We start from the raw sequence: 26,834 nt of genomic DNA, 5'->3' as shown, positions 1-26,834 counted from the left end.
ATGCAAAAGTAATACAATGCACAGAAACACAGCATGATGAAACAGCTAACTCTCTTGATATAGATATAGCAGCCCCACTTCTAAAGAGATCTGCAGCCACGGCCTGGGGTGTCACATGGGGGAGGTAAACTGACAAGGGGTCTCAGTACAATAAAAATAACACAAGATTTGCATTATAACAACCCGGACAGAATTCAAAGAATGGAATTTTAGAACTTCTTATTTTTTTCTCCCAATGAAATAAAGTGGAGGGAAATGTCTTTGTAGGGTCCAGGTCCCTTGCTTTGTAACTTTCTATCCCTATTCCTTTATCAAGCAGACTGCAGACAATAGCACATAACCCTGCCTCCTACAGCAAGTGCATATTCTGTACGTTGTTTAACTGTCTTGATGTTGTTCCTCCTTACTTATTTCTCTTTCCAGTTTGGCCCTCATTACAAGTTGTCCAGGAAAGGAGCTGGATTATTCGCTCCCTCAGAATTACAGATACTAGGGTAACTAGTAATATTAAGGGTTGGGGAAAACCCGGCATGAACTGTAACCTGAGAATCACTTAAGAAATTATGAATTACCAGGGACTCAGTAATTCAGAACCTGTGTCTCCAGTTAGTCCTCATTTTGGGTACAATGTTCGCCAAGATTTTTAACTAGCTTTCAGGAGCCAAAACTCCCAGTGAACATAAAATATTAATATTTTTTGTGGTCAGTAGCTGTTGTTTCCAGACCCATTAGGATTAAGAGGCTACTCGTAATTAGAGCCTTTGAGCTCTCTGAATCTATTACATGTTTGCAGTAGTACTCTACACAAATAATAACATGCAAATCTAAACCCATAATGTGGACCTCACACTGCAGCTTACTCAGTGGCTTGTTAAAAGGGAGCCACAAGTCCCATGATGCTTGAGTTCATAAGGTCGGCTCCACGAAAACCGACGTGCTTTTACACACAAAGACCTGTGGCGTTTGGGGACCGCACACTGCATTTTACTTGGTGGCTTGTTGAAAGGGAACTATAAGCCCCAAAATCTTCTGCTTCAGCCTAGGAAGAGGTCCCACTGATGCCCACATACTTTTAAGTGCAGGGAGGTGCGCAGCACTAAGGACATGCTCGGGCACAGACCTGTCAGTGCCCTTCAGGGCCGGAGGAGGCCGGGCCCTTTCTCTACGACTTTGCCTCTTGGAAAGGTACTCTTTGTTTTTCTATTTTGTCACCTTGGTGCTAAAATCGTGGGTGGCATTGAGGAACTTTATTCTATTCACACTTATTGAGGCCTTTTATTATTCAAATGGGGAAAAAGAAAGTTACTGGTGTCCTACCAGTTTCCGCTCCTTCTGTGAAGTATACTTCTATTGATAGGATGTTGAAAAGGGCAATGGGGATTATTAGTACAGAAATCACCCTTACTGAATGAAGATTTAGGAAATGTTATGCTCCTTGACATGGAAATTTTGTGCCCGGAGTCGCAGATAGGTTTCCTAGCTAATGCCTCAGTTGCAGGCGCTTCACATTTGAAGAAGGGAGCTTTTATTGATTGCCCCAGCCTTATGGTTCTGGCTAAAAATAAGAAGGTAAAGTAGGGCATTTACACCCAAATCTGCAATCCTATGAGTCTAGCCCTGCCACATTCATCTTCTGCCATCACGGGAGAGGTCGGGGTCAATCCAACTTTTAGTAACTTCTGTGCTGGGTGCTTTATGGACAGCTGTCTTAAAAAAATCAAGGTACTGTTCTGGGCTGAACAGTCTCCATTATTGCATTGCTTAGAGACCATTGAGTCACATCTAGTAACCTTTTTTCACAGCACGCACCACATTTAAGTGGCTCCAACAAGATCCCTTTGACCCTTGAGCAGGCATCTTCCCATTGGTCCAACCTCCCCAGTTGTGAACTTTTCAGAGGAGCAGAGAGGGAGCTACATTGTCTAGTGATTGCCCTAGTTCTACATCACAGGTTCCTTGGCCTGTTTTATCTTGCAGGACTTATCAACAATCCAACAGAGAGATATTATCTTACTCAAATAGAAAAACATATGTAGTAGATGCAGATCCGATCGGACATGATGCCAGGAGGCCCATTTGAAATTCAAGTCAGACATTCATTACCCTCTCTCCGCAGCTTGCCATTCTGTGGCGGTCCTCATTAAAGTCCCCATCTTACGAAAAAATCAAGGGGAATCCCTAAAAGGAACTATTCAATAAGGAATTCGGTTGGCTTATTTGTCACAGGGCTTTCATACTCTTCTAATGGGGACATTTTGCTAAATTGCAGGGTTGAATAGATTGGTCCTGGGCCTCCTGAAACTCAGGGCGACTGTGCTATTATCAAATTCAGGTCCTCACATTTGGTACAAAGTTTAGTGTTTGGGAACTTGAGCAACAGTGTCACTAGGAGTACAATTACTTTATTTCCTCTTGATTTGTCTTTAAAACTCACACCCTCTTGCTGTTCTTGCGAGATCAGTATGCACCTAGACCATGTGAAAGAGGCCCTTTTTGTCAGACAGATTAATCAAATGAAACACCTCCCTCAAAGTTATGTGGATCGATTATCATTCTCCTGTGTACACAGAGGATCGGGTTTGTGTGCTTGTAGAGAACCGATTTGAAGCTTTAAAAGATATTGATTGACTCCCCCAAGGCCACATTGTGTCCCTTTCCAAGGTTTAGGTTGAGGGGTCCAATACCCTGATGAAGGGTTGTAGCTCAGTGTCTGTATGTTCCAAACTTTGTTTTTCACTTTTAAGGTGCAACACTGTGGGACTTAAGTACAAGGTTGCCATCTCTGAATGGCTCGATGTTATTACTATGTATGATATTATTGTTTTACAGGAAACCTGGTCTACCTCTCCAATTTCTTGTACAGGTTTTTCCTGTTACTCCAGTCATGCATTACTTTCCCCTTGTGGAAGAGGGGTGCTTTTTCTGTTTGGCTCCAACTGAACCTAAATGTGGGGGTGCTTCCCATTGATACTGGAAGTTTTACTGTTCAAGCCCTTTTTATTTTTATCTGAATAATTTGTATAGTGGTGATCTTACTAATACTGCATGTACCTATTTTAAGGAGCTGCTTTGGTTTTTAGCTAGTTTAAAAGTACTAGGGCCAGGTGCCACTTCTTTTGTGGGAACTTCAGCGTTAAATTAACCGGAATTTATGGGGTGTTTGGGTTAGTGTTGTGATGTAATGCTGGAATGCCGAGTTGTACTTGGCATTCTAAGATGCTGTGAGCATTCTCTCTCGGGCTGTTGGCAGTTGGCTGCGGTCAGAGAGGGAGCACTGATAGCGTCGTCCACGTTTAGGAAATAAATATATATGGATTACTCAGCTAGTGGAAACCGTTATTACTTCTGAACACTGGCGACGAGCTCCAAGCACTCGGGCGTGGAAGCAGTCAGTGTTAAAGAACCTGTGTGTGCAGTGGAAGGAAGGCATAATTTGAGGAAGCACGCAGGCAAGTTCAGTTTGGCCGCATTTGGACAGATTAAAAGAGCTCTCTCACCTTTGTGGACTGAGCACAGGCAAACTGCACTTTCGGTTGAAATTGAACTTTCTTGGCACCAAGTGATTCTGGGAGTGAGAATGCCCAACTCCCTGCAGAAACACATGGGTGGCCATTTTGAGCAAAACAAGGCCTAATTCCTTCTGAAATCGGACTGAAGGTAGTAAGTCAGTGGCCATCTTAGCTGTTTGGGATGGTTTACATTAAGTCCTATGGAGACAACGTCGTTCCAGCGAGATATTGATGAAAAGAACAGTGAAATAGGAGAAAGTGTTTTGAAATATAATTTTATTTAAAAAACTATTTTCATACCGGATACTAAAAAAAAAAGAAAAGGAAGAAATAAACAAAAAAAATTGTGCGGTGGAGAAGACGTGAAGTCTTGATTTATTGATATAAAAGAAGAGAGAGCTGCATTTGGAAGCAATATTACATATTGATAAGAGTGATTATGGAAGGGACTGTCATTCTCCCACTTGTGTTCTTAGCAGAACCAGGAACTCCACCGATTGAATGGGAAAAATGGGTGGAGATCTTTGAGAATTATATTGAATCTATAGATGGAAGAGAGTTTCGTCTGGCTAGGAAGAAAGCATTACTTTTGTATACCTTAGGCAAGGAAGGTCAACATATATTCAAATATTTGTCTACGGCGCTTGGTGAGGATGGTCAGCCACTGTGTGGTTCTAAAAATTCTGGACCCATGTAATTTACTTTGCCACAGCAGTACGATTTTAGTATCAAAAGACCGGTAATGACTAGTAAACTAAGCATGAGCATTTTCGCTCAATTCCAGCAGCGTTTTCACCTCGAAATCGCCATTTTCGTCCTGCACTCGTGGCTCCCATTTTATACATGGCAGCCATTTTTAAAAGTTGCCCTCACATAGGCTTATAATACAGTCAGATTTGATTCCAAGGACACGTACACCTTGATTGACTTTTCTCTGACCTGGGCAAGCTGGAACCATTGCCTCAGGCCAAACCTGTTTGGTCAGTCCCTCTCCCAGTGGCCGAATCAGATAGCATCAAGGCACACCATGCCATAAAACCCTTATTATCGCTCACACACCCTGCCTAATCTTGCTCACACCTGCACCTGCTCTTTTCTTCTTCTTACTTTACGAGGGGGAGGTGCCCGTTTTTATTGGGGGTCCACACTTATCTGATGTAAAATACTAGGCCTTGCCGGGTAATTTATTATGGGTTGGATGACATGAAATATGAGGTTTCATCATGACACTGTTTTTTCCTTTGTAGTGAAAACATGTGAATGACCAACCAAAATGTCAAGAATGTTTGCCTGAAGCTTAAAAAACTGTATATAAGGAAACCTGACTTTGCATTGACACACAGTCTCCTGAGAACATACAAACCGTGCTGTTGTACTTCTAGGATGCTTGTTACTTGGTTGCAGCCAATAAATTCGATCTTTGACTTCACCTAGAAGACTCTGAGTTTCTGTGGTCTAAATCAGGAAAGTACCCGAGGTCTTTGGGTGTACCCTGGCACCACTGGGTTACCGGATCAGTACCGGTTCTGAAAAACCCAGTACCTCAGTTGGCACCCAACGTGGGGCGATACCAGCGGTACCAGTCCAAGCCTGAGGTCCGTGAGGAGCTTCGTGTGAAAATTCTGGAGGAAGGCCGCCACTTCATTGACCCTTGCATGTCGATGTGGTCCGAAAGTCTTTGCTGCGAGGTTCCCCGATTCCCGACGGCTACGAAGGACTGCTGCCCTATCTATCGCCCTGATTTGGACCCTTGATGTTTGGTAGAGCGAAACGATAAGACGAGTCTTCTGGTGACGTCATCGATATTTTCAGTTAAGTATAAGTGGAGCGTCTCCCAGTCCTTAGTTGGACACTTGGTTTGGTCCTTAGTTGGACATTTGGGGCCATATTTATACCAAAAAAATTAGCGCCGGCTAACGCCATTCTGAAGTGCCATGCGGGCGCCGTATTTATTGAATGACGTTAGCCGGCGTTAGCCGCCGGCGCTGTCTGGTGTGCGTTAAAAAAAACGACGTACACCAGGCAGCGCCGGCGTAGGGGGAAAATGGCGTATGGGCGTCCACAAATGGTGCAAGTCAGGCTGAGGCAAAAAAATCGCCTCAACCCGATTTGCGCCATTTTTTTTTCACTCCCAACCCCCATTGAAATTACTCCTGTCTTAGCAAAGACAGGAGTCATGCCCCCTTGCCCAATGGCCATGCCCAGGGGACTTCTGTCCCCTGGGCATGGTCATTGGGCATAGTGGCATGTAGGGGGGCACAAATCAGGCACCCCTATGCCACAATTAAAAAAAAAAAAAAATACTTACCTGAACTTACCTTAATGTCCCTGGGGTGGGTCCCTCCATCCTTGGGTGTCCTCCTGGGGTGGGCAAGGGTGGCAGGGGGTGTCCCTGGGGGCAGGGGAGGGCACCTCTGGGCTCATTCTGAGCCCACAGGTCCCTTAACGCCTGCCCTGACCCAGGCGTTAAAATCCGGCGCTAATGCGGGTTTTTTAGACCCGCCCACTTCCGGGCGTCATTTTTGCCCGGGAGTATAAATACGACGCATATGCATCGGAGTCATTTTTTAAGACGGGAACGCCTACCTTGCATCTCATTAACGCAAGGAAGGTGTTCACGCAAAAAAATGACGCTAACTCCATGAACTTTGGCGCCAAAGTATAAATATGGAGTTAGTTTTGCGCCGAATTTGCGTCGAAAAAAACGACGCAAATTCGGCGCAAACGGTGTATAAATATGCCCCCAAGTTTGGTATCACTTTGATTTGGAACTTGCAAGTACCAAAGCCGAAGGACTCATGTATTCACGAGACTATCGTAAACGATAATCCTTTGAAGTTTGAAGCTAGACTAGTGAGCGAAGATGCCTGGTCTTAGCAGACTTGGAAATTTGTTTTGTCTTGGTTATAAAAGGGACTCCCGGTTGGAGGACTCATGTCCGGTTCCTCCGATTGGAACTCCAACCTATGAACTATATGTGAAGCACGGAGTAGGCCCCATCACATATAATGAAGTATGGATCCGTTACACCAGAAAAGATGGTGTTTTTAAAATGGCCCCAAAATGGTAGCTTTGACACAGAAATCTTAGATAACCTTGAAGTTAGACTTTTTAAGAAGAAAGCCCGGCCGGCAATGTTTGATTCTTTCCGCTTATGGCGTAAGGAAGCCAAGCAAAAGGAAATTAAATTAGCTAAGAAAAATAAGAGAGAAAAAGGTATTTCGAAGTAGAACAGTTGAATGAGCAGTTGCATAGGCGACATAAAATGACAGTAGATAAATGCTATCCAGTTTTGCCGCCTCTTCAGCATAATGCAGCAAAAGACTCTGAAAAAGATCCCCTAATGTCGCGTTTGCTAAGTTCGCCACCACCCTATGCGCAGAATGCCACGGCACCTCCGCAACCTCTAGTTGCACAACCAGTGGTTGCATTGCCTCCTGCTCCTCCACAGCATCCACCAGCTATTCTTCAGTTGGTTCCTATTCCTCCGGTGCAGCCTCCTCAAGGGCCACCGGCTTTGACATCTGCTCTGCCTTTACTTCCTACAACTTTGACTACTATAGCGACTACCACTCCTGGTATTGTTTCTGACACTGCTTCTGTCTCTGCCTTGTCTCATTCTGTTTTTCCTCCTGTTCATTTGTCAACCTCTCCCTCTATCCGTCAGAGAATGACAAACACTGTGACTAGTCTTTTATCCCCTCTCTTTGGGTCATTAGCTACGACCCCAGTTTCAGAGCGTAAACAATTGCGTAGCCAATTGCCTGATGGTAGGGAGAAAGAGACACTGAATTATTTGGCGCTTAAATGGGTTACTGAACCAGCGAGATATGAACTAGAGTCTGTTATGGATGTCTTCCATCAGTGGGAAGAACCGAAACAGAGATACGTTTTTGAGAAAATGTGTACTTTTCTTTCTGAGGATTTAGAGGAAAATGGTTTGGAGCCCAATCCGCCTAAGTTGTGTCGTGTACGGTTCGATTTTGCGACAGGTTTGATTGTGGGTTCAGATATCGAGAAAGCAGTTGCGATGTTATTGTCGTTTAGGACTGAAGGTGTTTCCAGGTTATTGTTTAAATATGATTCTTCTGCTAAAAAGAAAGGGAAACAGTACCCCATGAGAGAAGTTCCCCCACAATGGAGGGAAGGGGACCCAAATGCTAATCCACCTGTCCTGCCTCATTTCCAGCGTGTATGGGTACACGTTCCATGGAAGCGAGCTGAAGTTTTAGCCCTTAAGCAGACATTGCCTGATCCCCGTAAGAATCCCACAGGGTATTACAAGGAATTGTCACATACTGCGGGGTCTTGCATTATGAATTTAGCTGACATAGACATGTTGTTTGGGAATGTTGTTCCACAGCCTTTATGGGGAAAGATTCGCCATACAGACCATGCTCAAGAGTTAGGTGACACATGGGCTAATATTGCTGCTGCAGATGCCCGACAAATTGGTGGTGCTAAACCTGAGCCTTTAGTGACAGAGCTTCCTGGTAGGATTATTGATTACATGAAAACTATAATGCCTGCGATGTGTGTAAACTGGGATAAATTGTCTGCATGTAAGCAAAAGAAAGAAGAAACGGTATCAGATTTCTTCACCAGGTTTGAAGAAACGTTTGTGGACCACAGTGGTCAAGATATGAGCACGGAAGGTGGTCAACGTTTGTTCGTCGATAAATTTGTGCATAATTTGCTTCCTGAGTTGTGTAAAAAGTTAAAAGATTCAGAAAGTTCTTGGGCAGTTTCCTCTTCAGCGCAGATATTGGCTACTGCACAGTACTACGAAAATAGAGATAAAGATGAGAGAGATAGAGTAGAGAAGAAAACTAAAGAATTGAAAACGAAGGTTCTGTTACAACAAGCGTACCCGCCACGTGGTGGTAAAAATAGTGGTGCACAGAGTAACTATCAGAACAACTATCAGAATAACTATCAGTCCCAATCGTTTCAGAGAAACTCGCAAAGAGCCGAGTATGCTCAACCACGTATCCCAGTAGGTCCCAATCAGTGTTCATATTGCAAGGAAGAGGGTCATTTCAAGTATAGTTGCCCTGCTTTGCTACAGCGCGCAAATGGTACTTCTGGTTTAAGAGGTCGAGGTGTTCCACAAGCACCTAGAGGAAGAGGACATGGATATGTTCCCCAGAGCACGCGCCCATTCCCCCCTCAAAACTCAATGAACAGATTTGATCAACAGGTTAATGCATCTGGTAGGACGGCTCAGTACTATACTGATGATTACTATACAGAGGATGAGCATTTGGACAGTAATGATTGCTAGGACAGCCATAGACAAAGAGAGGGAGTTGTTTCAGTTCCAGTAGATCAGAGTGGGCCTTATGTTAAGGTGATTGCATCAGGTGTGTCAGAACCTTTTCTGTTGGATACTGGTGCTACCAAGAGTTCTATTATGCACTCAAAACTCCCTGGCGCACCTTTGTCTGGCGAAACAAATGTATCAGTAGGGTTTTCCGGCGCCCCAGTTAGAAATCCGATTTCTAACCCTATATCTCTTTCTGTTGGACCTTGTAATTTTGAAACACCCCTTATTTTGACGACAGGTTGTGGCGAGAACTTGTTAGGATTAGATCTGTTAAAGAGATTGTATGCGACATTGTATTGCTCTCCTTCTGGAGTGCAACTCACATTGGGTAAGAAAGTGGTTTCACCAATGTATTTGTCAAAGGACAGATTTCCACCAGAATTTTAATCTCTTCCTAATACTCTTTGGGCTACTGGACCTAATGATGTAGGTCTTTTGGAAATTCAGCCATATGTGATAACATTAAAAGCCAATGTTAAAATGCCACGTATTCCCCAATACAAGATCTCTAGTGAAGGGGAAAAAGCGTTGTTAGCAATTATTTGTGATCTGATTGAGAAGGAAGTAATTGAAGAGACAAGAGGCAACGTTTGCAATAGTCCTGTTTTGCCTGTCTTGAAGCATACTGACCCTACTCAGCCACATGTTTATAGGTTTGAAATTGATCTTAGAGAGGTGAACAAAATAGTTGTGCCACAGTTTCCAGTCGTCCCCGATATCACTGCATTGTTGACAATGATTCCAGCTTCAGCCACTTGGTTTTCAGTGATGGACCTGAAAAATGCTTTCTTCAGCATCCCTATTGCAGAAGAGAGCAGGGACATTTTTGGCTTCAATTTGGGAGGACGAAGCTTCAGATTTAAGAGAGCTCCTCAAGGCTATTGTGAAAGTCCATCTATCTATAGTCAGGCTTTGAAAGCACAACTTGACACTCTTATGTTACCTGATGGCGCCACTCTCATTCAATATGTCGATGATTTGCTAGTTGCTGCAGATACTAAGGAGATCTGCAAAGAAGCAACATTGTCATTATTGCGTCATTTGTCTGATTTACACCACAAAGTGTCCCTTTCAAAGTTACAGTATTGTCAAAAAGAAGTAACCTATTTAGGTCATCTCTTTTCGAAGGAGGGAAGGCAACTGACCCCAGAGAGAATCAGGGCTGTTGCAGCAATGAGTGTGCCAAGAACACAGAAAGAAGTGCGTGCTTTCTTGGGTATTACATCATATTGCAGACAATGGATGCCTAATTTTTCATTAATAGCCAAACCCTTGGTGGCATTAACTTGTAAAGATACACCAAATCCCGTCCCATGGTCTGAAGATTGTCAGAAAAGTTTTGTCGAATTACGTGATGCATTATGTTCAGCTCCTGTGTTGGGTACCCCCAACTACAGCAAGCCTTTTACATTGTATGTCCATGAGAAAGAAGGTTGTGCGTTAGCAGTTTTGACACAACAGTTTGGAGACAGGGAGCGTCCATGCGCCTATTTCTCTTCAACCTTAGACCCAGTAGCTAAGGCACTACCAAGCTGCTTAAGAGCGGCAGCGGCAACTGCTGTTTCTATCCGACAGTCTGCTGGTTTAGTGATGAATAACACATTAATCGTAATGGTTCCACATGCAGTGGACACGTTGTTAAACAGAACCAAGACACAGCATTTAACTAGTGCTCGATTGTCAGGTTAAGAGTTGACATTGTTAGCAAGCCATGTACATATAAAAAGATGCACTACACTTAACCCAGCTACGTTATTGCCAATTGTGACGGAGTTAGATACTTCTGAACAACATGATTGTCTCCATAGAACAGAAGAAGAAACGAAAGGGAGAATAGACCTTCTGGACACTCCCCTTGCAAAGAGTGATGCTACTTTGTGGGTGGATGGTTCATGCTTTAAGCTCTTGAATGGTGACACGACTGCGGCGTATGCTGTGACAACTTTGTGTACGATTGTTGAAGCTGCACGTATCCCACACAATTCAGCCCAAGCAGCTGAGTTAATAGCCTAACAAGAGCATGTACAGTATCAAAAGGAATGAAAGTGACTATCTATACCGATAGCCAATATGCGTTTGGTGTGGCCCATAGTTTTGGGCGTTTGTGGAAGGAACGTGGGTTCCTGACCTCGCATGGAACTAAAATACAGCATGGTCAGTTGGTAAATGAGCTCCTTGATTCACTTACTTTACCGTTGCAAGTTGTGATTGTGAAGTGTAGCGCACATAAAAAGGTGACTGATGATGTTGGTCGTGGGAATGCATTTGCTGACGAGGTCGCAAAAGAAACGGCAAGGAATGTGATGAGCCGAATGTATGTCGCGGGCCCTGCAAGATGGATTGGTGATGTTGGAATGTGTGAAGACACGATAGAAAGCGTGAAATCGATTCAAGCTGAAGCCACAGAGAGAGAATTGATTGTGTGGAGAGAAAGTACGGGTAAATTGGATGCGAATGGTTGTTGGGTCGAGTTGTCAGAACATCAAAGATGGTTGCTACCCGATGCGTATGTGCTTGCAGTAGTTACAATGGCTCATGGAATGGCTCACATCAGTGTAAAAGGGATTTGTAAGTTGTTGGCCCCAGTATGGCAAAATGCAGGAATTCCCAAGTGCGCAGAAAATGTGGTTAAAAATTGCATGGTATGCCTGAAACACAACCCTGGTAGAGGAACCCCAACTCCAGCTGGTCATTTTGCACCTCCTACGTATCCGTTTGAGGTTTTGCAGCTAGATTTCATCCACATGGAGAGGTGCAACAACTTAAAATACGTACTCGTTGTTGTTTGTGCCTTTTCAAGATGGGTGGAAGCCTATCCCCTAAAAGACAATACTGCGCTATCCACAGCCAAAGCCCTTGTGAAAGAGTTCTTCCCTAGATTCGGAATGCCGAGAATGATCTGGAGTGACAATGGAAGTGAATTTGTGGGTCAAGTGATGAAGAAAGTATGCAAAGGGCTAGGCATAAACCAAAAGTTTCACGCTGCAAATCACCCCCAATCAGCTGGATTAGTGGAGTGCTATAATGGCACTCTAAAGCTAAAATTGGCCAAGATACAAGCGAGCTCTGGTCTTAAATGGCCTGACGCTCTACCCTTTGCACTCCTATCAACCAGAATGACTGTGCATTCACAAGTGAAACTTAGTCCTTATGAAATAGTCTTTGGCCGCCCGGCCAATATATGGGGAGTGCCCAGGCCCAAGAAGTTTAGCGAGATAGAGCATCCTGTTTTGCTTGACTATCTGTATGAATTGACGGCTAAATTGCGGGTTTTACATCAACAGGTCCACGACACCCTGCCTCCGGTCTCTGAATCTCCAGGTCATCCCATTGAGCCTGGATCCTGGGTTTTAATAAAGAACTTTCAGCGAACCAAAAACGAGCAGCCCAGGTGGACCGGACCGCACCTCGTTCTTCTCTCCACAAGATCAGCTGTTCGAGTAGAAGGGAAGAAACACTGGATCCATGGGACCCATTGCAAAAGGGTACCCCTACCTCTGCCATATGACCGGTGGGTTCAGGAAGGTGTCGCCGACTCAGAGACTGAAACCGTGCCACGTTTTCTGCCTTTCAGCGATGCACGAATAAAAGGAACACTCACTGAGAAAGAAAGTGATGACATTTTTCAATCAGCAGTATCACCGTCAGTTCGATTGGACACTACAGAACCTGAACTCCTTTTTCAGGACCACACGATACCTGGGACTAACCGTTATAATCTACGACCAAGAATAAAGGACAAATAAAACAGTTTACTTTTCTTCCCTTTAGCAAAGTTCTCCAATATGGAAAATTATTTTTGAATGACTTTTTGTTTTTTTTGTGTTTTTCGAACCTCCATCCGGGTTCAGCTGTAGGATCGTGGCTGAAAAGACTTAGGGGGGTAGCCTGTGGACACAAGGTCTACAGGTCTGGTTTGTTCTAGGGCGGCCTGGAACATTCAGAACACTCCTAAGTGAAGTAAACCAACCGCCACGAACGGCAACGGTTAGAGGATGGAATCTTTCCAAAATGGAGAACATGTTGAAAGACTGAGTTTCAAGAAGAGAATATGTGAAACGATAACCAGGAAACGGTTTTTGCTGCTGTGCATTTTTATGTTATTTAGTATACTTATGTTTTTTATAGGATATGTTTTATTCTGTTTTAACGTGATATTGGCACCCACTACCTCGTCTACACCTCCTCCTTCCACTGTTTCCCCACATTCTTTTCAACTCCTCCCTAAACATGAATCTGCTAGGAGACTAGAGTTCATTAATAACTCCTTCATCCAGCTTTTGCACCAACACCAACTAGTGATAAATACAACTAACTGTTGGGTGTGTGGCCTTATGCCTCACACAGCAGATAAAGGTATCCCTTATCGGATCCTGCCTTTCAGCCACAATGTTTCTGTGTGGGCATTCAGAACGATATTCATCTATGCACACTACCCCCTACGTTTTGCGGAAGACAACCCTAAGAAAAATGCTTTAGTTAAAGGTATCATAGACATGATGAAGGACAATATCTTCTACGAGACTATCCCCAGAGATGAGACAATAGCATATATAGGATGGAACATGACTGGATATGAAGCCACAATGAGTGAGAAACAGCAAGCTAAGATATCTTCCCTGATTTGGGTTGTACCCCATCAGGGTCACCTGTGTCTGCAAGGTACTGGCAAGAATCCCAGAGCTCAGCTAGGGGAAAGCGTCTGCACTGAGACATATGTCTTCGCATCTCAGACCTCCCCTCCGCTCTTGGCAGCTAAGGGTACCTATTTCATCTGCCATGATAGAGCCTTTACATGGTTGCCCCCTGACTTTTCGGGCACATGCTTCGTTTCGTTCCTGTTGCCCCCTACCTACACAGCAGCGGCAGATTACCACAAGACAAGGATAGTTAGAGGCGTCTTCAGTGAAGAAGACACTGCAGGACAAGAATTTGGGGACTTCATAAAGGGTTTTCTGCCGTTCTGGGGACAAATAGGTAACAGCAGGAGCATAAGGCAATTGATAAGAGTGGTTGAATCCACCGTGGCTGAAACCCCTGGTGCCCTTGGTAACTTGACTGCTGAGCTCCAGTCAGATCGTCTTATGACCCTTCAGAACAGGGTCGCATTAGATGTCATACTTGCAGACCGGGGTGGAGTATGTACATTGATCCAATCGAGTTGCTGTGTTTTTGTCCCAGATAACGCCCCAACAGTATACCAGGCCATCTCCAAACTGCATAGAATTTCCGAATCTATTCATTTAGATAGAGGAGATTGGTCATTAATGGAATGGTTCTGGGAACTGATATCAGCATGGGGATGGAAGATACTGATGGTCATTGGGATGATCTTGGCCATTCTTTTCCTGTTCTGTCTATGCGTGCAGTGTGCTCCTGCGATATGTGGCCTCTGTGTTACATCATGCATAAGGAAACCTGCACCAAGAGACGAGCTAAATACTAGGATGATGTTACAGCAACATCTCAACGACTTTAGAAACATAGACCTGGACTCAGATTAGCATGAGAATAGGTTTATTGCCTATGTAAGGGCAAAAGGAGGGTTTGTGGTTCTAAAAATTCTGGACCCATGTAATTTACTTTGCCACAGCAGTACGATTTTAGTATCAAAAGACCGATAATGACTAGTACACTAAGCATGAGCATTTTCGCTCAATTCCAGCAGCGTTTTCACCTCGAAATCGCTATTTTCGTCCTGCACTCGTGGCTCCCATTATATACACGGCAGCCATTTTTAAAAGTTGCCCTCACATAGGCTTATAATACAGTCAGATTTGATTCCAAGGACACGTACACCTTGATTGACTTTTCTCTGACCTGGGCAAGCTGGAACCATTGCCTCAGGCCAAACCTGTTTGGTCAGTCCCTCTCCCAGTGGCCGAATCTGATAGCATCAAGGCACACCATGCCATAAAACCCTTATTATCGCTCACACACCCTGCCTAATCTTGCTCACACCTGCTCTTTTCTTCTTCTTACTTTACGAGGGGGAGGTGCCCGTTTTTATTGGGGGTCCACACTTATCTGATGTAAAATACTAGGCCTTGCCCGGTAATTTATTATGGGTTGGATGACATGAAATATGAGGTTTCATCATGACACTGTTTTTTCCTTTGTAGTGAAAACATGTGAATGACCAACCAAAATGTCAAGAATGTTTGCCTGAAGCTTAAAAAACTGTATATAAGGAAACCTGACTTTGCATTGACACACAGGGGGTCATTCTGACCCCGGCGGTCATGGACCGCCGGGGCCAGGGTTGGCGGGAGCACCGCCAACAGGCTGGCAGTGCCCCGCAGGGCATTCTGACCGCAGCGTTTTGGCCGCGGTCAGAAGAGAAAAACCGGCGGTCTCCCGCCGGTTTTCCGCTGCCCATAAGAATCCTCCATGGCGGCGCAGCTCGCTGCGCCGCCATGGGGATTCTGACACCCCATACCGCCATCCTGTTCCTGGCGGCTCTGGCACCAGGAACAGGATGGCGGTATGGGGTGTCGTGGGGGCACTGCAGGGGGCCGCCGTAAGAGGGCGCCACTTTGAATTTCACTGTCTGCATTGCAGACAGTGAAATTCGCGACGGGTGCAACTGCACCCGTAGCACCTTCCCACTCCGCCGGCTCCATTCAGAGCCGGCGTCCTCGTGGGAAGGTTGTTTTCCACTGGGCTGGCGGGCGGCCTTTTGGCGGTCGCCCGCCAGCCCAGTGGAAAACCCAGAATCACCGCAGTGGTCTTACGACCGCAGTGCGGTATTCTGGAGGGGGGAACTCTGGCGGGCGGCATCCGCCGCCCGCCAGAGTTAGAATCACCCCCACAGTCTCCTGAGAACATACAAACCGTGCTGTTGTACTTCTAGGATGCTTGTTACTTGGTTACAGCCAATAAATTCGATCTTTGACTTCACCTAGAAGACTCTGAGTTTCTGTGGTCTGAATCAGGAAAGTACCCGAGGTCTTTGGGTGTACCCTGGCACCACTGGGTTACCGGATCAGTACCGGTTCTGAAAAACCCAGTACCTCAACTGGCCGATGTATATATAGAGGCTAAAGCATGTTTGGAGAGGCATTTCGTGAAGGACAGGAATGTAGTGATGTGTCGGTATAAATTTTATACCCAGCCTCAGGGAAGTGAGGAGACTATTGACCAATTTGTTACAAGACTACGAGAACTGTCATTAAAATGTCAATTTGGGAATATGAGGGATGAGATGATACGTGGCCAATTGATAGTCCAATGCAAAAATAAGAAGACGCAAGAAAGACTGTGGGCAGCTAAAAATCCTTCACTACAAGATGCTTTAGAGATTGCAAAGGTGGTGGAACAGTCAGAGCAATGTATGAAGGAAATGGAACGAAAAACTGATGACAATGTGTCATATGTAGATAAAGACAAGAAAGCAAGTTCGAGCACTGATAGGGGATATGTTGTGAGCCAAAAGAAAAATGGTGCTTATAGGAAAGGAAACAATGTTAACTTGAAGATGGGAAAATTTGCACGAGGTGTGGCAGTAGTTATCATACTTCAGATATAGGAGAACTCAAGGGCTATGTGCACAGTATAAGGCTAAAACCCTCTGCGATTCCAGTGCAACATAAAGTGAGAAGAGTTCCTATAGCAGCCAGACTGGAAGTTAAGAAGATGCTTAAGGAGATGGAGGATCGAGGTATCATCATATCAATAGAGACGTCAAGTTGGATCTCTCCTATTGTCGTTACCAAGAAATCGGATGGTACCTTTAGACTTTGTGTGGACTTGCACACTCTGAACCAGAATACAATAACCGATCATTTTCCGCTTCCTAATATCAATGAGCTAATTTTGATGCTTAAGGGGGGGAAGTATTTCTCCAAGTTGGATTTGAGAAGCGCATATCACCAGATAAGGCTCCATGATAACTCCAAATAACTTACAGCTTTTATAACGACTGAAGGGGTATTCCAGTTTACTAGAATGCCTTTTGGATTGGCCTCTGCTGCTGGAGTTTTTCAAACGATGATTGGCAGAATTTTGAAGGGGATCGAAGGCGTCATGTATTTTCAAGATGACATTTTGACTTTTTCGGATACTATGGAAAACCATACTGTATTACTCAAAAGGGTGTTGGATCGGATAATTGAAGCCGGCCTAACGCTTAAGAAAGAGAAATGCACATTTTGTGTTGAAGAAGTGGAGTACTTGGGGGACACATTGTCGTCGTCTGAAGAGAGGCCAAAACAAGACTTATTAGAGGCGATAAGGAAGGCACCACGTCCTTCAGATAAGGATCAATTGAGGTCTTTTCTAGGCCTTATCGAATTCTATTAAAAATGTGTCAAAGATTTTGCAGAGAAAACTGAGAGTATGAAGAGATTGTTAAGAAATGGATGGAAGTTTGAGTGGATGGATGAACAGCAGAAGGCTTTTGAAGACATAATGGATGAGATGTGTTCTGCGAGGATTTTAGCTCCATTTGATACTAAATGTACACCTATAATAACGGTGGATGCTATTGCTGTGGGGATAGGTGCTGTACTAACACAGAAGCATAGAGATGGAGAGAGAACAGTGGCGTTTGCTTTGCGTTCATTGACGCACACTGAACGCAACTATGCTGTCATAGAAAGGGAAGCTTTAGCAGTGGCTTGGGCTGTGGAATATTTCAAGATGTATGTTTGGGGTTCACCGATAATAATTTGCACAGATCACAAGCCACTAGTGAGAGTCTTGGTACCGGGTGGAACTGGGAAGGTGTCAGCAAGATTGGCTAGGTTGGCAGCATGCTTGCAGGAATTCCAATACACAGTAGAGTATATCCCTGGGTGGAGGAATGTTCAAGCGGATGCGTTGTGAAGGTCACCTTTGCCATGGCACGAAGTAGACAAGAATATGGTTTAAGCAAGTGAAGGTGAGGATGCAGTTGCTAGTGTAGAAGATGTGGTTGAATGGGCTGAGGGAGCAGTGAAGGAAAAGACGTGGTGTGACTGTATGGACAAAGATGCAGTTTTACAACAGGTCATGGAGTTAATGATCAAGGGGGTGAGGAGAGAGAGTACAGTACCATTTCCAGTTAGGCCGTATTTGAAGGTGATAGAGGAGTTGGTGGTCTGTGGCAATAAAGTTATAGTAAGAGGCGATAAGATAGTGCCACCTGAAGATTTGAGATATGTGTTATTTAAGAACGCACATGAGGGGCATTTGGGTCAGACTCTAACTAAAAAAAGGCTGAGAGAACATTTTTGGTGGCCGGGTATGGATCAGAATGTGAATGAGTGGGTGGAACGATGTGGTGACTGCAAGGAAGGGGAGAAAATATTGAGAGTAGGGGAGCAAGCTGTGATGGATGCTATAGGTTCAAATGGCTATAGAAAAAAAAGGAAGTGCAAGGAAAATGGTGTCTGATTTAGTATGGGCTTATCGTACGACTAGTTATAGTTCTACAGGAATAGTGCCTTTTGAGATAATGAGAGGGAGGAAAGCGAACACGAGAATGTGTCCGTCCTGGATGAAGAATGTGATGAGCGGAGATTTAGCTAAAGAACAAAGAGAGAAGGGAAGCAGTGGAGGTCAGAAACAGAGAGAGAAAGGAAGTAGGATTGAAACTGGAGGTTGGGTGAAAGTGAAACTTGCAAGGATTAGCTGGGGGCTAACCAAATTTCGAGGCCCGTATAAAGTAAAAGAGGTACATGAGTCTTTCATTTTTTGGGAGAATGGGGAAAATTGGAATATGCGTAGAGTAGCTTTGTATGGAAAAGAGAAGGATGGATGTATGGTTGGAAGTGAGGATGCAAACAGGTTAGAGTGCAGTGGGTTCATGTTAATGGATGATAGAGAGTTGTTGGGTAGTGCGGAGAATGAACGAGGTGCTGAACGAGGTGCATTATCTGGCACTGAAGAACGTTCGAATAAAATAAGGAGTGTCAGACTGAGAGTACCACTTAAATATTTGGCGGATTATGTATGTTAATATAACAAGTATTTATAGTTATTATTAGAGTTGTGATTCCAGTTGTTATTCATTTTTCGGTAAAAAAAAAATGTTGTTGATTGTAGAGGGAGAGGATATGTTGTGATGTAATGCTGGAATACCGAGTTGTACTCAGCATTCTAAGATGCTGTGAGCGTTCTCTCTCGGGCTGTTGGCAGTTGGCTGCGGTCGGATGGGGAGCACTGATAGCATCGTCCACGTTTAGGAAATAAATATATAGGGATTACTCAGCTAGTGGAAAGCGTAATTACTTCTGAACAGTTAGACGACTTTGAATTTCATAAGGGACCTCCAGATAACAAAGGGAAATAATTGAACCACTTTCTAGCTGTTCATGACCTTGTGGATTTGCTCCATCAAGTTCAGGACGATGGCCCCACTTTGACCTCCTTCAGAGGGTGTCAACGGGCATCAGTTTTTAATTACATATTTGTTTCTAGGGACTTTCTTCTGTGGTACTCACAGGGCTCGGTATTCGAGGCTCAATGGGGGGATCACAATGCACTTATTGTGGTGAACCTCCCTCCTTGTCAACCACCATATTGGATGTGAAAAATGCCATAAGGCAAAGCCTGGGAGGTAAAGTTCCAGGGCCAGACACGGTACCCATGTATCCTTTTAAATATGATATCGATCCATTGGGCCTCTTGCTCACTAACTTGTTCAGTAGCTCGCTCTGCAGTACTAATCCATGTTCCTGGGCACTTTTAATCATTGTACTTATTTTCAAAAAAGGAGATTGGAAATCTCTAAAATGCTATTGCCCAATCTACCTCATTGATAGCACAGTAAAGATCTTGGGGAGGGTGATTTTCAACCTCCTGAGTTCTTGGGTGAGCCGAAATGACATTTTTCCCACCAATCAAAATGGCTTCTGTCCTGGGCTGGGTATGGTGCAACAGTGGCTAAACTTGCAGTAGATCTTGGGCAAATATACCATAGCCAAGTGCTGTCCACTGTACCTGGCCTTCATGGACTTATCCACCACATTTGATTAAGTGAAGAGGACTAAGCTTTAGTTTATATTGCTGGATTTGAGAGTGTATGCCACCTTGATGACATTTCTGCATAACTTACATGAGAATTTAGCGGCAAAAGTGTGCTATAGTCTAACATGAGAAACTTCTGACATCTTCCCCTTAGCTAGCGGGGTTTCCCAAGGGTGCATTTTAGCTCCTTTGCTTTTTGTTATTCACATCAACAAATTGTGCCCTCATCTGCCTGACTCCAACAGTGATGTTCCAAGAGTTGCCAACTTGTCTGTTCTGATGTTGCTTTATGTGGATGATGCTGTCCTAATGGCTATGACCCCGAGATCTTTCATATATTAGTAGATTCCTTTGTCTCTTTTTACGAGCAGTCTGGATTTGTTAACTATTTCGCAGAGTCCCATATCATGTTGTGTGGCCCTGGCAGGAAGAACAATCAGATGTTGCCAATCAGTGACCACTCATTAAGCAGCGCGAGAAACGTTAGCTACTTTGGCATCACCTTCGACTCAGCATAATGCTGGCAGCCGCAGGTTAACACTTCTCACCTGAATTTAAGCAGGGCTGCTGGCTCTATCTTTACTCTCACTCAGAGTGCAGGTAGGGGACTATTTTCCCCTAAACAAAAATATTTAGTTTGCAGTGCAGCCCTGTAAATCGCAAGGGTTTGGCGGTACCATACTTTTTCCCTCCTACGGGGACAAGAAAATCACATTTGTAGGCATCTTTTTAATCCCCCCTCTAACATTTCCCATCATATCTTAAATTCAAAGCTAAATCTACCCTTCATCTCTGGTAAACCAAAGGTGGCTCTGCTCCTGCTTTGGTTTAGGGTCTGGTCCAATGCCAAGGCCATCTCCCTATTTTTAAGACGGAGATAATTTCAGATTGTCTTACTCTGGACAGAGGCCTCTCTGTTCCTTGGGTGAAATATGTATGTGAGTCCTTTAGTGACCTTAGTCTATCAGATATGTTTTTTGCACTGATCACTTAAGATAAGTCGAACAAGTCAATGGTGAAGCCCTGATTCTTTGAACTCTGTCTAGCACAGCGAATTAATTAGATTTTTAGTAAAGTTTCCCATCTAAATATTTTTTATTTTGCCTCCTGGGGAGCTCGCATACTATTTATCCCTGAACTTTCACGGTGATCTTTATTTAAACCAATTGTAAAACCTCTAGTGTTTTGGAAAAGCACAGAAGCATTATTTTTCCTGCCTTTTAGATGGTCAAGATGTGTCATAGTCTCATTTCTCAAAATGTCAGTCAATAGCAAGAAATCGATGGATGGTTGAGCCGAGGGGTTACTGTGATAATAATAGTTTAGTAATTTTCGATTGTGATGCACAATAATGTATTCTTGTGGCTGAAATGACAATTTTACTTATGGTGTGGATGACACAGTTGCAATTTTAACAAACTGAACTGCTTTGTATTTCTTTTTTTTTTTTTCAAAAACCTAATAAAGATGATTTTATTTTGGATATAGCTTTTCTATTCTTTACAATAAAGCAATTGACACTTTGATGATCCTTCAATAAATGATGATGGCATACACAGCTCTGAAGTTTCACAGTAAGTTTATTCAGTGCAGGAGCCGCCACAAATGTATTCGCTCAGCTGCTCATGCCAACTGTCACGGAACATTTACAAAATGCACTCACATCAACATTCAAAACACCCACATTCCACTTGACTAAACCCCCTATACGTTCTGCTTACATGTACATATCATTACATTACTTTTCCCATTCCAATGCAAATTTAAAAAAATGAAATAAATATAAATAAAGATACTCAGTAGATACTCAGTAGCATAACAGAAATACTTGAAAACCAGAACACTTAAACAGAACATCCATTAAGCACTGCAATGCTGAAAATACAAAAGGTTAAGCATTTCTGGGATAATGTAAATAAGAGCATTTCACAAATACAGCTCTCTCAACTTTTATGACTATCAATTGCATAAACCATTCCAAGCATAAACTCAGTTGCCTACCTACCTTTTATGACTACTCCTGCATATCCTGGAGTATGTACTGTTTTCAGAAACCGCAGATGGTAGGGAACCTTGGTTAGCTGGTGGATCTGCCTATTTAGAGATACCATCACACTTAACAACCCTACAAAGTTCACCAGACAGAACCACTGAATCTAATGGCATTTCTGCACACTTTGTCAACCACACAAGGTTAATAAAAAAAATGTATCTCCCTTCTTAACAGAAGTCCCTTTTCCGATACAGACCTTGTCTCTAACATAACTTTTCCTTTCATGGAGCCTGTTATGCCTATCACAAGTTAACATCAGCTACACTTTTTATAGCATTATAGTCAGCTAATTGAATTCTGAATTTGACCCATGTGCTCATCCTACTTGGCTAAACCTCAGTGGCAGGGTTTCTTCCCCTTAACAGTTCAAATGAGGATACCTGTGTGATGCAATGGGGACTCGTTCCAAAAAACATAACATAGAGTGCACAGCATTCAAAATAACACATCTGTTTGCCGCCACCTAGTGTACACACTGGGTTAACATCTTCCTCATGCACTCAACTTGACCATTTGTTTGAAGATGATAGAGGGACCCTCTGAGAAGTTAGTTGTCACCTGCTTTAAGAAACGTCTCCATCTCTCTAGTCACAAACTGGACAACACTGTTGGATATCAGGAACCTGGGAAACTCTTCCCTAAGAAAAAGATAATTAAGAAATCTATAACAGCCTTCCTACTGGCTCTGGAATGACTTTTACTTCTGGAATATTAGACTAGAAGGTCCACTACTTCCAAAGCATAACATAAATGTTTTGGTGAGCAATTGAATGGACCGACCAAGTCAATCCAAAAATATCGATTATTACAATATTGTTAAGGTAAGTTTATATAGGTAAGTATAATTAAGTGCACATCTGTGTACTTTGAAAACGTATTTATATAATATATATGTAGGTGTAAAGAGTGCAGTATAAAATGTATTACTATTATTGTCAGTGTGAAAAAGAGCCGTGACTGAATCGAAGCACAGTGTGCCCTCTTTCTTCCCTCAACAGTGGTACTAAATAGTATTTAATACTCTGCACATGTGCAAATATACAATTTACACCATAGCTTTGTACGTGTATTTTTTTTTACAAAATCAAGATGCAAGGGGTTAAATCTGGGCAGCATAGTAAAATCACATTGAAGACGCCTCATATTTATTTATCAGCCACTTGCCTCTGTAAACTAATATTAGTATGTAATCCTTGCAGCAACAAACGGTGTTTTTCTAATATCACTGTTGCTGTACTATGGTAACAGGTTGAAGCTTGACCTTTGCACTGTAGCAATAAACATAAGAATGTATTCTTATCAGTACAGTTTCTATAAATGATAACTGATTTGGGTACATGTATTTTCACTGCCAATAGGTGGGTTGGTGGTTATGTATGTGTGTATATGTGTATTTATTTCCAATAAATAAACACAGTGAAAGTACAGTAATGATTACAAATTAAAACCAAAAAACACTGAAATGTATAGCTAACCCCTGTGAGTGGCCATCTCCAGCTACACACAGCTTTTGACTTGTACAGCATGGAGGGAGAACCAGAGTCAGATAGCCATTGACTGCTTTTTGTTTTGATGCTTGCATCACTGCCATGAAATGCAGCATAAAATACACGTTGGCATCTTTTCCAGACCCGGCGCAGTACAACATTAGCTGCTTTTGAGCTTGATGCTGTAAAGGTACCACGTGTAAAGTTGCTGAGACTATGCAAAAATGTTCTGCAATAATTTTTGAGACAGGATGTCTTGGCTGCAGAAATAATGAAAAAAAGTTTTGAATAATACCGATTAGCCAAAGAGAATTAAGACCTCTGAGCATATCTTATTACTCTCTGCTTGATCAATGTATACATCCACAAGAAATTCAGTTACCCCTACTTCTATCGTACATGAATGTCTGTGCAACATTCAACTATTGAGTGTGAGCGTTGGTGCTGCAACCACAAGAGAAGAATCATTGACTGCTGCACAAATGTAGATAGCTATACACTTGATGCATGCTCGTTGGGCATGAGTGAGGATGCAGTTCAATATTTGATAACCTTGCAGTTTGCGTGTCAAGCAGTACTTTTAGGGCGTGGCTAAACCGCCTTAAGCTGCCTCAACGTTAGGTCTGTGTTTCAGCAGGAAGAGTATTTTTTGGTTTGCTAATAGCTTACTCGCCATTTGATGAATATTCATGAAACTTTCCCAAAAAATGTTCATCCACCTCTGCTCCTTCATAGAAAGTTTCAGGATGATCCGTGAAGTAGGGGCTAAGAAAAACAGGGGTTCCCAAAATCAGATTTCCCCATTTCATTTTTATAGACGTTTTTGAAAAGAAAAAAAAAAACACTGTATTTTACAAGTTATAGCTTACTGAGCTAACTATAAATTACAACCCACCATTGTTTGTTTAATTTCTTCAGATAAAGTATGGAGTGATCTGTGAAGCAGGGGCAGAGAAAAAAAGGAGAGTCTTCAAAATGCAATGTTCCTATGCATTTTCCATAAACCTTTTTGAAAAGGGCTGCAGCCCAAACAGCTGACTGTAATTAAACCAAATTTGCCAGGAAGCTAGATATTGGTCCTGAAAGCACACTTTTTGTGATTTGATGTAAATCAGTTCAGCAGTTTTTTTTAGAGTTTAAGATACACAAATATTTGTATATCTGGATGGCTGGGTTTGAAGGACTTTTGTGCAAGTCCAGTTAAAACAACTTTAAAAAAGTAGAGCGTTCTGATTGGCCTAGCGGGCTTTTTTTCCATTGGGCCATTTTGGTCCTGCAGGAGTGAGGCTCCTGTGGGAACAAGTGCCCTCATTGGCCAGCTGCAACATGAACAAAAGTGTTGCAGAAGTCATTACAGGACTCACGGACCAAGGTCCAGATGTATCAAGCCTATTTGCATTCACAAATAGCCCGATTTGCAGAATAAGACCATTTGTGAATGCAAACAGGCATTTTGGTATGAATTAGTCCCAAATTGTGTTTCAGTAAGGTGTTATTGAATTGCTATTTGCAATTGAGAATACATCCTGGGGCCAGATGTACAAAGCAGTGTTCAAGTCGCAAACGGCGAATCGGCCTGTTTGTGACTTGAAAAATGCTATTTGGGATGTATAAAGCCCAAACTGCGATTTGGTAACTTGTTACCGAATCACAGGTTGGGTTTTGCAATTCGGTATTAGGAAGGGGCGTGACAAGGGTGTCCCTTCCTAATACCGAATCCAGATGGTATGTATGATTGTTTTGTGACTGCAAATGCAGTCGCAAAACAATCGCAGTTAGCACCAGTTTCAAACTGGTGCTAACCCATTTGCAAATGGGAAGAGGTCACCATGGGACCCCTTTGTGAATGGTAGAGAAAATATTTTTTCAGAGCAGGCAGTGGTCCATAGGACCACTGCCTGCTCTGAAAAAATGAAAAAAAAACTTTTCATTTTTGATTTTGAAATGCATCTCATTTCCTTTAAGGAAAATGGGCTGCATTTAAAAAAAAAACTGCTTTATTTAAAAGCAGTCACAGAAATGGTGGTCTGCTGTCACCAGCAGGCCACCATCCCTGTGAGGGCGGCCATTCCCAATGGGGTCGCAAATTGCGACCTACCCCATCAATATTCATGAGGTAGGTCATTTGCGACTCCATTGGGAATCGCAGACAGCGTAATTGACACTGTTGTACATCAGGTTTTGCACTTGCAATTTGCGAGTCGCAAAACCTGATTTTTGTACATGTGGCCCTTAATTCGGTATTCGGAAGGGACATGTTTAGGTCACCTCTTCCAAATACCAAATTGGAAAGGCATGCATTATTGTCATGCGGCACAATTTCATTAGCAAAACAGTAATACATTACCACAAGTTCAAAATTGGTGTTAAGCCATTCGCAAAAAGGAAGGGGTTAGGACGCCTTCCATTTTAGAATATAAAATGTAATATTTTTTAAGAGTAGGAAGTGATCCAATGAACCATTGCCTGCTCTTCAAAAAATAAACTTAAAGGTTTCATTTTCTTTTTGAAACACATACCATTTTCCTTTCAGGAAAGTAGGTTGCATTTCAAAAGAAAAACAATGACTTTATTTAAAGCAAACACAGACATGGAGGTCTGTTGACCTCAGCAGGCTACCATCCCTGTGATGCTATGATCCTTAATGGGTCACAAATTGTGGCATAATTCAGTAATATTCACCAGTTACGTAGATTTGCAACCTACTAGGAATCACTATTTGGAAATAAAAGGGTACATTAGCAATATTGATTTCCTAATTGCAATTCAGAGATAATTTCAAATTGAGAAATCAGTATTTCTAATGTTGGTACATATGACCCTAAGCCCCCTGACCTGAAAATGATAAATAAAAATAAGAGAAGTGGGCTAGGTACGGATACCTGCTACCCTAGCCCCTGTGGTAGGTTGTCAAAGGGACCTCCCTGGGGCCCAAAAAATGGGGGTGTTTACCATATTCCTGTGGCACTCCCATGGTATTGGTAACATGACCCACAGGGTGGGCCAGGGCCCTGAGGGCAAATAAATGATTTATTGAGGAGGGAGAAGTGCATTGGGCCCTCCATCCTTTAGCATCCTCTCCAGCCTTGGTACTCATAAATGAGTACCCCACACATAGAGATTGGTCTTACACATCTTTATTGCTCTGTATATGACTGCAAACTCAACATTCTAACATAAAATCTAGTCTGAAAACTTATGTCACAGTTCTATCAAGTTTATTAGGAACCAAAAGGGTCCTGTCATTACTAAGTCACAAGACACTACATCTCCTCTTTGGTTAAATAAAAAAACTATGTTTTCATAATGTATTTGCCAGGATGATGAGCAGTCACCATATGTCCTTTGCTAGTTACTACTTTGAAAGGTTCAGCATCAGAAGGAGCATCAGATTTGTGTTTTTCTGTTGTTGCACCAATACTCAAGCCCCCTTCTTTCAAAACAATGTTCTAGGCACACCAACACTTGTTGGCATATCCTTTCATCTCTTGATTATAACACAAGTCTGT

Source organism: Pleurodeles waltl, chromosome 8 (assembly GCF_031143425.1).
Source record: "Pleurodeles waltl isolate 20211129_DDA chromosome 8, aPleWal1.hap1.20221129, whole genome shotgun sequence".
Taxonomy (NCBI): Eukaryota; Metazoa; Chordata; class Amphibia; order Caudata; family Salamandridae; genus Pleurodeles; species Pleurodeles waltl.
Note: the sequence above shows the minus strand (reverse complement) of the source record.